This window comes from Teleopsis dalmanni, chromosome 1 (assembly GCF_002237135.1).
Source record: "Teleopsis dalmanni isolate 2A chromosome 1, ASM223713v2, whole genome shotgun sequence".
NCBI lineage: Eukaryota > Metazoa > Arthropoda > Insecta > Diptera > Diopsidae > Teleopsis > Teleopsis dalmanni.
The window spans coordinates 139,571,521-139,585,266 of record NC_051846.1 but is presented as its reverse complement, the minus strand read 5'-3'; positions in this window follow the sequence as shown (position 1 = coordinate 139,585,266).

The following is a 13,746-nucleotide window of genomic DNA, read 5'->3' as shown; positions in this document are numbered from 1 at the left end:
AAACTGCGGAAACCGGGTTCAAGGTATTCCATTGTGTCTGACGATAAGAGTATGCGTACATGTGCGTCTGAGATTTAGCTTTTTTTCTCAGTAAAATTAAATGGAAGTAATTGTGCTTTACTTGAGGTGTTCTTAAATTTCAAATTCTTGGACGGTAAGAACATTTAGTTGAATATTTCAGTGAAGTGAGCTCGTATATTATATGTTACTGAATACTGAACAGAGATAATGTCCTTAAAAGTTTATGCAATTTTAATATAACACACAATGGAAAATTTTTAAGATGTTTTCTTCCCACGAATAATCTTTATATATATTTCAAATCTTCTCTATGTTAAAGCTTTCGTAGCTTCTGAAAAGCAAACTATTAATATTAATTTTTTTTAACGATTCTAGTGTAAAAATAAAATTGACTACTTTAAAAATCATTCTACTTTGCTTCATGAAACTGTTACAGGAGTTACACTGAAATATGATAATTAGTTGTTCGGTGATTTTATAGAAGTATAATCTAATGTTCAGCATAATTAGTTTCAAAGAAACACTATATATAGAATGATCATATAATCCAAATATACATACTCCATGCCTATACTAGTTGTTCGGTGATTTTATAGAAGTATAATCTAATGTCCAGCATAATTAGTTTCAAAGAAACACTATATATAGAATGATCATATAATCCAAATCTACATACTCCATGCCTATGCTTTTTGGATTAGATAAACCACAGCAAGTTTCCATATTGCTGTGAAAATCTTCTCCATTCGCAATTAAGAGAATTTTATATTATTCGAGTCTATTCAATAATAAGAAAATAAATAACGAAACCCAAAATCAAAAGAAAACACATATTTGTACTAATAAGTTTTTGACACTGAGTTTAAGAATAGATTAGTATTCTGTATTATATACTATTTCAAATCATTACTATTTTTTTTAGTACGGGCAAAGTGTGAAAATTAATTTAAAGCCATTTTACTTGTTTAAGAATTAATATAATATTTTGTTATCACCAAATGATTTACTTTTGGGTGGAAATTATTTCGTTTTTTATTTTTACATAATATTAAAATTAATAAAATACTTATTTTAAGTTTTTCGTTTTCGTAGAATCTCTTTAATATTCTTAATGGGTCAACTCTGACTATTACTCAATATTAGTAGACAGTTTAAATAAATAAAAATATATTTATTTAATTAATTTATATATATAAATTAAAAATCAAAATAAATATTTTAATTGCTTTCAAAATTTACTAAAATAACAAAAAGTTAATGTTAATGCCCGCGAAAAAAAAATATTCAAATAAATTATTTAGTGTGACTTATTTAAATTTGCAAACTACTACACTAAAACACATTTTTATCTGTTTTAGTTATCTTATTTAAACTCTTAATGAAAATATTTCACACATATTTTTTTGACTCTCAAATTTATATAAATTTTTATTTTTATATTCTGTAACTAATATAAAAATGCTTAAACGTATTTTAAGTAAGTTTTATTTGAAAACGAATTTTATAAAATAAATGAAATATTTTTAGAATCATTTAAGCGCGAAAATCACTGAAGTAATCCAATTTTCCTTCTATTGTAAATGAGTGAGCGTTGGCAATAAATAACATATCAATGTAACATATTCATGATTGGGAACCGCAACATGGAAGTCAATTTACAACACTAATCCAGTAAAAAAATAATAAAACTAACCAAATAAACAAACAAATCAACAAATTGGTCTATTCGTGGTAATGCTACACACACGTGTGTATATGTTTGCATATATGTACATATAAATGTGTCTGAGTGTAGGTTTGTATATGGACGATATAATACATGCAGTGTACAACTGTCACTGTCAACGAAATGACAAAGGTAGAAGAGGATGACATTTTATTTGACAAACGCAATATATTTGTGCTTGATTTGATTTATATTTAATCGAATTTTTATTTGATTTTGATTTTACTTAATTCTGCATAGTAAATATAAAAAAATTTGAATAATTGAAAGCGTAAGTTGAAATTGAATTCTCCCACAGGATAAATAATAATGTGAAAATTTCTTTCGTCAAGCATTGCATTTGACAGACAAAATGCAGCTAATGCATTCTCAAAATCGTTCAACTCTGCCAGTGTTACATTTGTTATTTTTGATAGAATTTGTTATTTAAGCCACTATAGAGTAGCTTTTATTATGGCTGCATACGACAAAGCGATAAACTGAACTAAAAAAAAAAAATAGAATAAAGCCGGAAATGCTGCAAGTCACGTGAATGCCATAAATTGTGAAAAATGCAAATATGAACGTCGCATATGCAATTCGAAGACAAAACAACGCCTGAAGTGCTGCTGACACAAAACTGACGCTGTAAAACCAAAAGTCGGAGAAGGAGAGCAGTGCTCCAACACAAGTTATTGGCAGTCCACAAACGAAAGCTTAACGCTATACCGAAAGTATGAACGTTGGGAGTAGTTGGACTTCATGCAATTGGACTTTATACTTACTTCTCATATGCCCGCTACTACTCGGGCGTATGTGATTAATGGTTTTGTGCTGATGTGACGGATTTTTTTTTCTCTCGTTCATAATCACATACACAAACAAGCACACAAACACGTAGTTATCAGTTCACAAAGACTACACGTACTCCTCCTCTGCCACTGTTGATATAAACTTAATTCTTTCTTTTATTTATTTATTTATTTTGTTTTTGTTTTGTTACTTATTTTATTTATTTTTTGTACTCTGTCGTCGTCATTTTCGCTTTAAGCCAATTTAAGCAATGATGCTGAAAAGTGGCTTACACACCATGTCGCTTGCGGGTTTTTTTCGTCCTGCTGTCATATTGTGTGTGTTCGCTCTCTCTTGCACTTTTAGGGAAAACTGGTTTAAAAATTCAATTGATATAAGGGGAAGAATTCTACATTTGCACACGTCACGATGATACCTTCCATTTCATATACTCTGATGGTAATATTGGGCAATACACATACACATTGATTCAGATAAGCTCGCCGGAATGGTGAAGTTGAGTTTATGTGTGTATGAGTGAATGTTGTTCATGTGGTGATTGACAAAATTAATATGCGATTTTTATGCTGGATTTGTTACTTTGTATGTTGGAAATTACATGCTTTACGAAGTTTGTTATTGTTGCAAATAGTTTCCTTTTGTTGGTTGCCAAATTATGTTTGGCAAAGAAGGGGGAAAATTATTGCAAAGTCACTTGTCAATCTGCGGATTTGTTTGAAGGATTATATTAATGTTGACGTATTTGTATGTTCATTATATATTGATTATCTTGAAGTTGTTTGGAATGGTTTCTTAAATTATATACTCACGTATTTATTCAATTAAACGAACTTGTTTTGTATTTATGGTTAAGAAATAATACTTTAATGTGAGTTCGTGCAAAAATCCTTAAATGACGTTTGAAAGAAATTGAGTAAAAATTATTCATTTAGTTTTATCATTATTATATATGACCAAATAATAAAATTTTAACCACATGAGATTAATATATGTATTTTAATTTCTTTTAAATGAAGAATTTAATAACGTATTAGGAAATAATACTTATACCTTTTATATTTTAAAGAATTGAAACCATAACTATAACCTTTGGGCGTTCAACAGAAGAAATTCACTGTTTCAAACTCTTCTTCATTTTCAAAATATAGTGCTATTTATATAGTACATGATTCATACAGTTACAAATCGGCGCTGAAACTTTCCAATAGTAAGCTTTTATTTCAAAGCTTACTATAATTGATGCAACTAACATCGATCTACCAAGCAGATTTCGTATACAAATTTAAAGATCATTTTAACAATTTAAATTAAAACAATGTATACAAGAAATGTGTAGTTACAATTGCCGCCCGGACAGAGACAGACTTGACAGAAAACGAGAAGGGAAAAGCAAGCATGTCAGTGGAAAAATCGAAGCTCGCTACCAGTGAACCAGAATAACGGGGACTGGACATTCCATTAAAATATATTTATAATCGAAATAAAATATTCGTAAGGCCAAATTGATCTAATATCTAACAGAAATAGACAGAACAGAAATGAAAGCGAAGACATATAGTTCAGTAGGGGAATTACGCCGCAGATTAGTGAATCACATTGATGAAGAAGACTATAATATAGCGTGTTGGTAAAGGCAATGACAACTATTACGAGAGTATACAAAAAAATAGTCAGGGGTTCAAGAATGCACACACAAAATTCCCCTAGCCGTCATCCAGCAATATAAGCTTTTGAACAGGTCAGGGAATGGGCTATTAAATACAACGGAGGATAGGATTTACGTATGTTTATCGAATATATAAAAAACTAAGTAAAAAAGCCTTAAATGAAGGAAGGTTCACCATCAATAAATGACATTGGCAAAGCGTTACTCTGATACAGGAACAACAAACGCAACAGCAGTTGTGAACCAGCTTCAAGGTCGATTTCCACAAGTTTATTTTTCAGGTAATTACTACGAGAAACTGAAGGTTGAAATTCGGTCACGTACACAGAATTTGTATCCAGAATCTTATGCTAAATATATCAAAAATATCACAATTCTTGTATGGATTATCATATGTATATGATTTAAAAAAAATTAACGAAATTTTCGCTTTAATAAAGATTACAAGACATTCGTTTTGAGCAAGATAGAGGAAGCCATAATCGAGCACTTGAAGACAAACCACAGAATACAACAATTGGGCAGACCAACCAAAATCACTCCAAGTGGGAAAATCAAAACATAAATATTATTTATATTAAGATATATGCTTTATAGATATCATACATTTTATACATGCAAATCAGCTAAGTATACATTCAAATACAATTTAAGGATAATTAGTTTATTTGTTTCATCCCTAATATCATGCTTGTATACATCCTCATATATTTCAAATAAAATCATTCACACATTAACACAAACTCTCATCATCTGTCATGTATTGATCCACCAAACATTAAAACACATCTGTATCAGGCTCTTAAAAATAATATAAATAATAATAATAAATAATAGGGGACTAAACACGAATATCAAAAACTGAATCAATTGGTAGATTAATTGTTCACTTAAAATGGACTCCAATACCAATTGGTCCTTTATTTTTTAAATAAAATTTATCGATGATATATCTGTGCTATACCTATTTCGACGTTTATGATAATATTATTAAAATCTTTTTACTATACTCAAATGTGTATAATTCGTACTTTACAATATATGCCATCTTAAAGTTCATACAGATACGTAAATAAAATGCTATTGAAATTGTTCATTAATCCTTTCAAAAATTTTTAGGCTGCAGGGGCTATTTCCGACATAGTCAAATACCTAACATTAGTAATCTTAGAAAAATATATTGGTTAGTTGTCCATATATAACTTATGGGCATCAAGTTACTAACCCGAAATTTTTTTTAGAATGGAATTTGTTACTTGTACCACTTGAAAAATTGCTTTAAAAATTATGGACAAGTTTAATTGAAGTAAAGAAAATTCTACAATCCAAAATTTTACTTTATTTTAGTACATTTTTCTCTCTCATTAAAAATAAATATTAGAAATGAATTTTTATCTTTTAAGGTTAGTAAAAACGGAAACCAATTTTAAAATTACTTCAAATTCTTAAGTTAAATATTCAATTCAAGATATTTAAAATTAAAATTTTATTGAAAATATTTTAGTGCTTCCGACTGTAAATTGCTTTAAGACAATTCAAAAATTTATAACTGAACTCATACGTGAAAATATAAGCAAAATAAAACCCTGCTTTGACGTAAATGATTTTATGTGATTTTTGTGCTTTTACAAACATTGCAGACGGGGGAAATGTACTCTTTAAAGTACGTTTAAGACACACAGTCATATGAATGTCCCTTTATACACTTTATATGACTCTGCCAACGATACAATCATAGTAATTTTATGTTCTTAACCACACATCCTGTACGCTAAGGACATACACTCCAACATGCATGTAGAATAGAGTATGGAATCATAAAAAAATAAAAATATTATTGCAGACTGCTTAATCCAAGCTACAATACTTCCGCCTTTTTCCATTTTTTTATTATTTCATCCAATGTTTCCTTTAGTGTCTTCCATAATTTTTTACTTTTATTCTTTTAATTTAATGCAACAGAGTTGTATATGAAATACAGGATTAACTTTACTACTTTATTGCTGTCATTGTCGCTTTGACAATTCCTTTTTATACTTTGTTTTTACAATACCTTTGTGCACTTTTTTTACAGCGATCAAGTGTTGACTGCTCTATGTTGCCAGCATTAGGAGAAACGAAAAAAGTAGTAGGATAAAGTAAACCAGAAGAACATTCATAAAATTAACACAATCCCACGCAGTAAGTTGCAATTCTGAAATTGCAGTTTAAATGTCCTTTTTTCTGCAAATGCGCTTTAACATGCTCGTATATGAAAAAAATACTTGCTAGAAGATTTATCAGATAATCCTTGCGGTCTTGTTTCTTTGGCATTTTACCCAATGTACTTCAGTTTTGCTACTCTTTTTCTGTGCGATTTGGCATATTGTGCCAAAGTGCTGACAAATGGAATGCAACTGAATCCTATTAACATTCTTTTTTCTTTGTTTCAAGAAAAAACAATTTAAAGCAATTTGTTTTTTAGTTTTTAATTTTCATAAATTCAAATTTAAAACATTCGATTAAATATGGATTTGATTTATTATAGACTAATAATTAAAATTCTTTATTTTCTAATTACCTTTAAATTGATGATTGGATGCGTGTTTTGAGTTGATATACATTAGCACCTAAAATGTAAACCTTGCGATTGAATACAGCAAATGTTTTATTTAGCATTCAATTTATTTGGGCGGTACGCAGATCTTAGATCAATCATTGAATAATCACGAAGCTAATATGGAATACTCAAATTAGTCAGTGAGATGGATGGGACTCTGCAGAATCCCCCCAGCTATCATAGAGTAAAAGTGTCCAGATGCACTAACTCGGAAAAGGTTTAACATAACAAGCAGTTTTAGTTTCCAAAAGGTTTTTAACAGTAGTGCATCATAACAGTAAAATAATATTTCCGAGTATGGCAAATACTCATCATCATTGAAAACAGTCGTCAGTTTTATAAGTCCGTATATAATTATTATACACGAAGTGCCACGCTTAAAACTTTGAATGCTTGATATAAACTTAACTTAAGGTTAAGTTTTCTTTATTTTTTGTTTAATTCCCTATTTAATTTTTTGCTTAATAGATTTAAATTCTAATCTTAAAATTGTCAAACATTGAAACAGACAACAATTATTTGTTATTTATGATTTTGTTTTTATATGTAAATTTACATATACGTTTCACATTTTTTTATTTACATTGAAATATATTACAAATTTTAGCAAAAATTTGTAAATACTATTTAACAATTTTTTATTAATATTAAATAACTGACACTAAACCAAGTCAAATTAAAATTTATTCAAATATAATCATATTTAAAGCATGTGTGGAACTTCAATATATGTATACATGATACATTACCAGTAAGGCCAATTTAAAGATGAAAATTAATAATACTTAACTAAATGAATGCTTCGTGATTTAAACAAAACTAAAATCTAATCTAATTGTCGGAACAGCAATTAAGAACAAACAATTCGAGTCTCGAAAAACATTTGTGCTTCATTATCCTTTTTTAAGCGCATTCACCTAATTCCCTCCAGATGACAGAATCGACAAATTTGTTTAGCAAAATTCATAAGCTGCTGAATTTGTAAACAACTGGCAATATTTCGCTTTTGTTGAGATAAATCTGTGCTGTTTATTGCGCAAATATTTCAAGCGCTATTAACATATTTTTAAGCAAATATTTACACCGGAATTGCGCGTGTCAATAATCGCATTCATGTAATTCCGTAGGTCACTTTACAGCACAGAAGACAGAAATCCAACGAACAGGCAGACTGGTATTCGAATATAAATTCATTTAAATATTTTTACACACGAATTTTCACTCTGGCAATGATCGCAAGGCACAGAAATGTACGCATGCTGAGCCACATCCAGCAAATGGCAAGATACAAATAACACGCCTAACAAAATAGGAAAATATAAGAACGTACTAAAGTGGTAAATCGTGGCGTTCATTTTCCGGTGACAAATATGTAGAAAATAACAAAGGAAACGCGCCTAAAATTCCACTCAAGAAAATTCCAAACTTGACTGATAAAAAGGGTTGACAACAAAGATAAATGCCAATAATGCCAAGTAATTTTCCGCTAAGCATATTCGTGTGGAGTTCCATACCTGGCTGTCGCATAAAATATTCGCACTACTCCCAGTCAGCTAAGTCCGTAAGAATATTTATGAATATCTGTGATTGCGTATGTGTGTGTGTATGTGAAATGAGAAATAAACGGCAGCGGCAATGACACTAACACGTATGCAAATTGGCAGCATTTTGTGTACATGCCAAACATTGAAGAAAAATATTTATTGAAATAACAAACATGGGGTACACGCGCTCAGCCTTCTTAGTAACACTTAAAAGGACATACAAAAGGACACAAAAAAGGAAACAGAAAGTCAAGAAGGCATTGTTGCAGAAAACTACTAAAAATATTATAAAATTTGGTCGCGCATATTTATCACAGCCAAGATTTGTAAATTTGGGCATAAAGAAGAAGCTAAGAAATTTTTATTATTATTTAAAAATAAACAGTACAATAACAATAACAACAAAAGGAACAAAAGCAGCAATAGCAGAAATCGCAGCAATAGCAATGGCAATGACGATGATCATAATACATTCATGGTGTGTCACTGTCAACGGAAGTCCTTTTCCAACGCTTTTCACATCCTGCTGCGCATTTCAATAATGTAATTTTTCCATGTTCTGCATGTTTATGGAAAAAGAAATGTGACGATTGCGTTCTGACAAGAAATTATTATGCACAATGCAATTGTCATTTTATTGAGTTTTCCATTGTCAACTTTGATTGACTTGTCAAATGTTGATTTTCTTGTCAAGCTTTATTATTTGTTCAAGTATGTCTGTACGTATATCTGCATATATCTGTATATGTGCTTAAGGACTCAAATGAGTGCGATAAGCAATTTTAATATGAAATTGACAAACACATCATGTTTTTGTCAAAATGTTTACACAGTCAAAATTGCTATTTCTTTAAATTATAAATAAATTATAGTGAGAATTAATATGATGGGGAAAAAATCACATGCAAAACATATAATACAACAGTTAGTAGCTGTAACATTAAAATAATTATTTATTTTAATATCATATTGTTAACTATTTTTTATTATTACAATATATACCTTTATCCCTGCATTTTTATATAATGTTTGAGAACGTCAAAAATACAGGGGCAATTGTTTTGTAGTTCCAGAGATTTCGATTAACGTTTTTCCATAAGTTAAGAAGTACAACAATAATTAAATATATTTCATATTTGCAATACTGAATGCTTTTGCAGTAATTTTCTATGACTATTGACAATAGTCAGCTGGTTCTCCATAGCTTAACGACTGTTTATTTCCAAAGCGTCAAGAGTATGAAGTTTGCCCGCTCAAAATAACTTAAAATTACCCATCAATTGGTGATAAATCGCATGATATTGGTCGCTAATTCACATCAGCACACCATGAAATTACAAGCCCGGAAAACTTATCGTCAAAACAAGGTGTGTTATGTGGGTGAAGGCAGTCGTCCGTAGAAAACTCATATCATTCAATTCCATACCTACAATTCACAACAAAAAAAATTGATATTCAAGTAATCAATAGAGATCAAAATCGCCAGTTCACATCACATGTTTGTCATTTTGAAATAACTATGCGGGTCTATTACAACTACAGACTAAATGCAATACTACAGAGTGACTTTTTGTTCATGCAATGTTCTTTTGACAATAACTTATGGATTATTTCTGCACCAAGTGCAACAATTTTGTTTGTGGACGCATCTATCAAGCAAGTCTTCATATTTATCCATTCAAATATAGGTAGTTTTCACGATTTTAACACATTCAGCGATTGTTAAACAATACATATTGTAAAATGGCAGTTCTAAACTAAACATATAATTTCTCGGAGGACAGTTCTGTTTAATATACTGTAAGTCACAGTAACAAATTACTATAATAAAATGATTTTTCCTTTATTTTGCGTAAAAGTTTCACTTCCTAAATTACCTCGCACATATAAAACTAACGCCAAACATTAAGCTATACTATCCAGTTAAGAGTAACAGACAATATATCAATATTTTAGTTATTTTCTCTATAGTAAGTAAGCCAAAGTAAACTACATTGCACACTAAATACATATTTGAATTAGTTATTTAGTATTTGTTAAAGTGAAACATTCCACTTTATAAAACATGAATATTAAGTTAAATAAGCTAAATCTATATGCGATTTTAGTTCACAAAATACTAAGTAATTTAAGTGGCGAAATGCTAAAATCTACCAAAAATTTAGAGCATCATTTAACGTAATAAAACATTTCGCTAAAATTGTATAAATGATTTAGTTTAGAATAATAATTGCGCTTATTAAGCATATTTGAGTCGAAATACATTCGAAACCACTTGTTCGAATATTTAATGTCGGCCACATGTGCGCAATTAATCCAACGAGATGGTGTTGGCCAAAGCAACTACACCATAATTTATATGTGGAACACGCCTTTTTCAATTTTCATAAATTTCCAACCGCTGACAATAAATTAAAGAAATGTTGGCAACTCTACAGCGAAATGAAAAATTCGTTATTAAAATTAATTTCAAAAATAACAAACGAGAAATATTGAATTTCAAGCATCGAAATCTGATTTCATAAACTAAAAAAGGATTGTATACGTATATTTCAATTTAAATTAGTGACGCGAGCATTGTCAGCTGCAATTTTATTTAAAAAATATAAAAATAAATTGTAAAATATATAAATTGACAAACATTTTACGTTTCAAAAGCTAAATTAATAAAAACCGTAAACTGAGATTTTCTTTATGGAAAAAATTTAATTGCAATAAATTTTCATACGTACGAGTTTGTGACATAGGTACATGCATAAAGCGAAATCCTATGCAGTAAATGAAGGGACAAAAGAAGACAATACACAAAATCATCGTATAAAATTATGTTACTGAACAGAAAGTAACTGAACGGCAAAACACAAAACAACTTTTAAAAGTCGCATTTAACGTCACTCGTATAAACAAAAGCATCGAAGCAAATGCCACAATTTAATTGACTTCTTCTGAGTTAAGTTGAGTTCAGTTCAGTGGAGTCGATATGAACCAAATAACCAACTAAACACATTTTGCAAAAGAAAATGAAAAAAAATCAAAAATCACACGGCAGACGTATGTGTAACATTTTTATTGCAATATCACGTATACGTACCGTGGTACCACAGGACAACTGAAACTGTGCATAAAACGTAAAAGTGTGGCAGCACAGAAGAGCAGGAATGAATAAACAAATAAATGCATTAGTTTGAAGTAACACTAAATATCAATTTAAGTTCGTGTGCGTGTATGTGTGTGTATCTATGTGACATGCTATACGTAGCATATGTGCTTGTGTGCTTAAGCAATTAAATTCACAAAAGTGTGACAATACTGACAGCAGCTACGTAAAATGCTTTAATAGGTGACAGCAGAAAGCAAGCTCAGCACACAAAAGAATCATTTTTAATAATTTTTTTTTTGTAATGAAAAAAACTTCATATTTGCAATTTGATTTGCTGATAAATTGCATTTTTCTTTTGTTCACTTAATGCGATCGAACAGTTATGCGATATTTTTTAATGTTGCACATATAATATAACACACTTGATGCTAGATAGCACTGAATTCAGTCTAATATTTATTTTTTTATTTAAACGTTTTCCTTCATTAATGTTCGACTGCAGTGTCAGCTAATTTCAGCTTGATTGAAGCTGCTCATACATATGAGCCGCTGTGTAAGTGAGGACGTTCACACAGTACTTCGTACTTCCAGCGTTATAAGGCGGTGCTCCTTTCTAACAAAACCTAGAGACGTTGAACCGTTAGTGTTATGTTTTATTTGCCGACACAGCAGTTAGCAATTACGCTGCACATTCGCATATGCGGGCACTTTTCCGGTTGTTACTTCACTAACAGAAACTGAAAAAGGAACACTAAGCATGGAAAGCGTTTACTGCTGCGAATACATACAATGGATTATTCCTGTAAAGCGCGATGTCATCGTTAAGCGGGATTTTCTTGTTTTATATCTGCAGTTTTTACTTTATCTTTTGCTATAAACGCTTTGTTGTTTGGACCATTTTGCGAAACAATCTGCGACACCTAAACGTGCAACACACAACTGTCACTTGCAGTTCCTTCGACAGGAAGTTAATATTGTCGCAATTTTAAGCTCGAAATAAAATCGTGCACCATGGTTGGCTCTAGTGTCGGCTGTGTGCTATTAAAATCGTGCGCTGGTGAATAAATGCTCCGTACTTTGACACACTTGTTGTCATTCAATAGAAATATTGCAGAAACAATAGATAAAAAAATATGCACCAACCGGATATTGAGAAAATATATTGCACTTCATTGAATTTTCCAATGGGTGCAAATTTCCGGTGTTATTAAGTAAAGGGAATTGTTTCACTTAAACTGAAAGAAATGGACTTTTATTTGCGAAATAAAAGTGGTCATAATATTATTATATAAAAAATGTATGTATGTTGCTATTTATTTTTTAAACATGGTATTAGAGTCATTAATAACAAGGAATAAAAATTTATAAACTTATTAAAGTTTGAATCTAACTCTAAAAAATCTATGAAACAAAATATAACAGTATTTACAAGCGTTAATGCCTTATTGAATAGGTTTGAAATTAGGTTGTTATCATAAAGTATTTAATGTTATGTCACTCTTGACTATACAAACGAAACTAACACACTGTAAAAGACCTTACCAAAAAAATTTTATTCAATATATCTATTCTTTGCACAGTCCTTGTCACTTTACTTTTAACTTCATCAAAGAATTCAATTAATACACTGCACTATGAATATAGTCTACATAAAATAAACTAGGACAATAACCCCAAAAATATAATTTTTAGTGTATCACCCTTGGAACAATTCGCTGATATTTTCAATTTTATCAAAGGAGTTAATTGATCTTATACCAGGGATATATATAAGTTTAACTAAGGGATGGCTCCAGTTAAAAAGACACAGCATATTAATTTGAAACATACGACATTTTGTTCGTCTGATATTAAACTACATGCATACATAAGCTCTCAATTTTTGTGATATTTCTATGTAAAAAAGGTGATTTCTATGTAAAAGAGACTGAGCGCTCTGGTAGACCACAAAAATGCGAAGACGAGCTAAAGCAAGATGATAACCCAACTCAATTTCAATAGTGATTAGCCAAAGCGTTAAATGTATGACATCAAATAATCGTCAGACGTTAACGAAAAATAACCGCACACGGTTAGAATAAACGTCAAATGGAAAATCTCAGTTACTTGTGAAATGCTGCGTCATACTATTACGATTATTTTATGTCAAGTATGAATACGATTTTTTCAAGTTTAAGTCTTTGACAAGACACTACACCCAACTATACTACACTTAACACTGCAAAGCATATAGAAATGAAATCAAAATTCGATGACTACCAATTGATATCACTAAAATAAAGAAATTTGCTAAAGGAA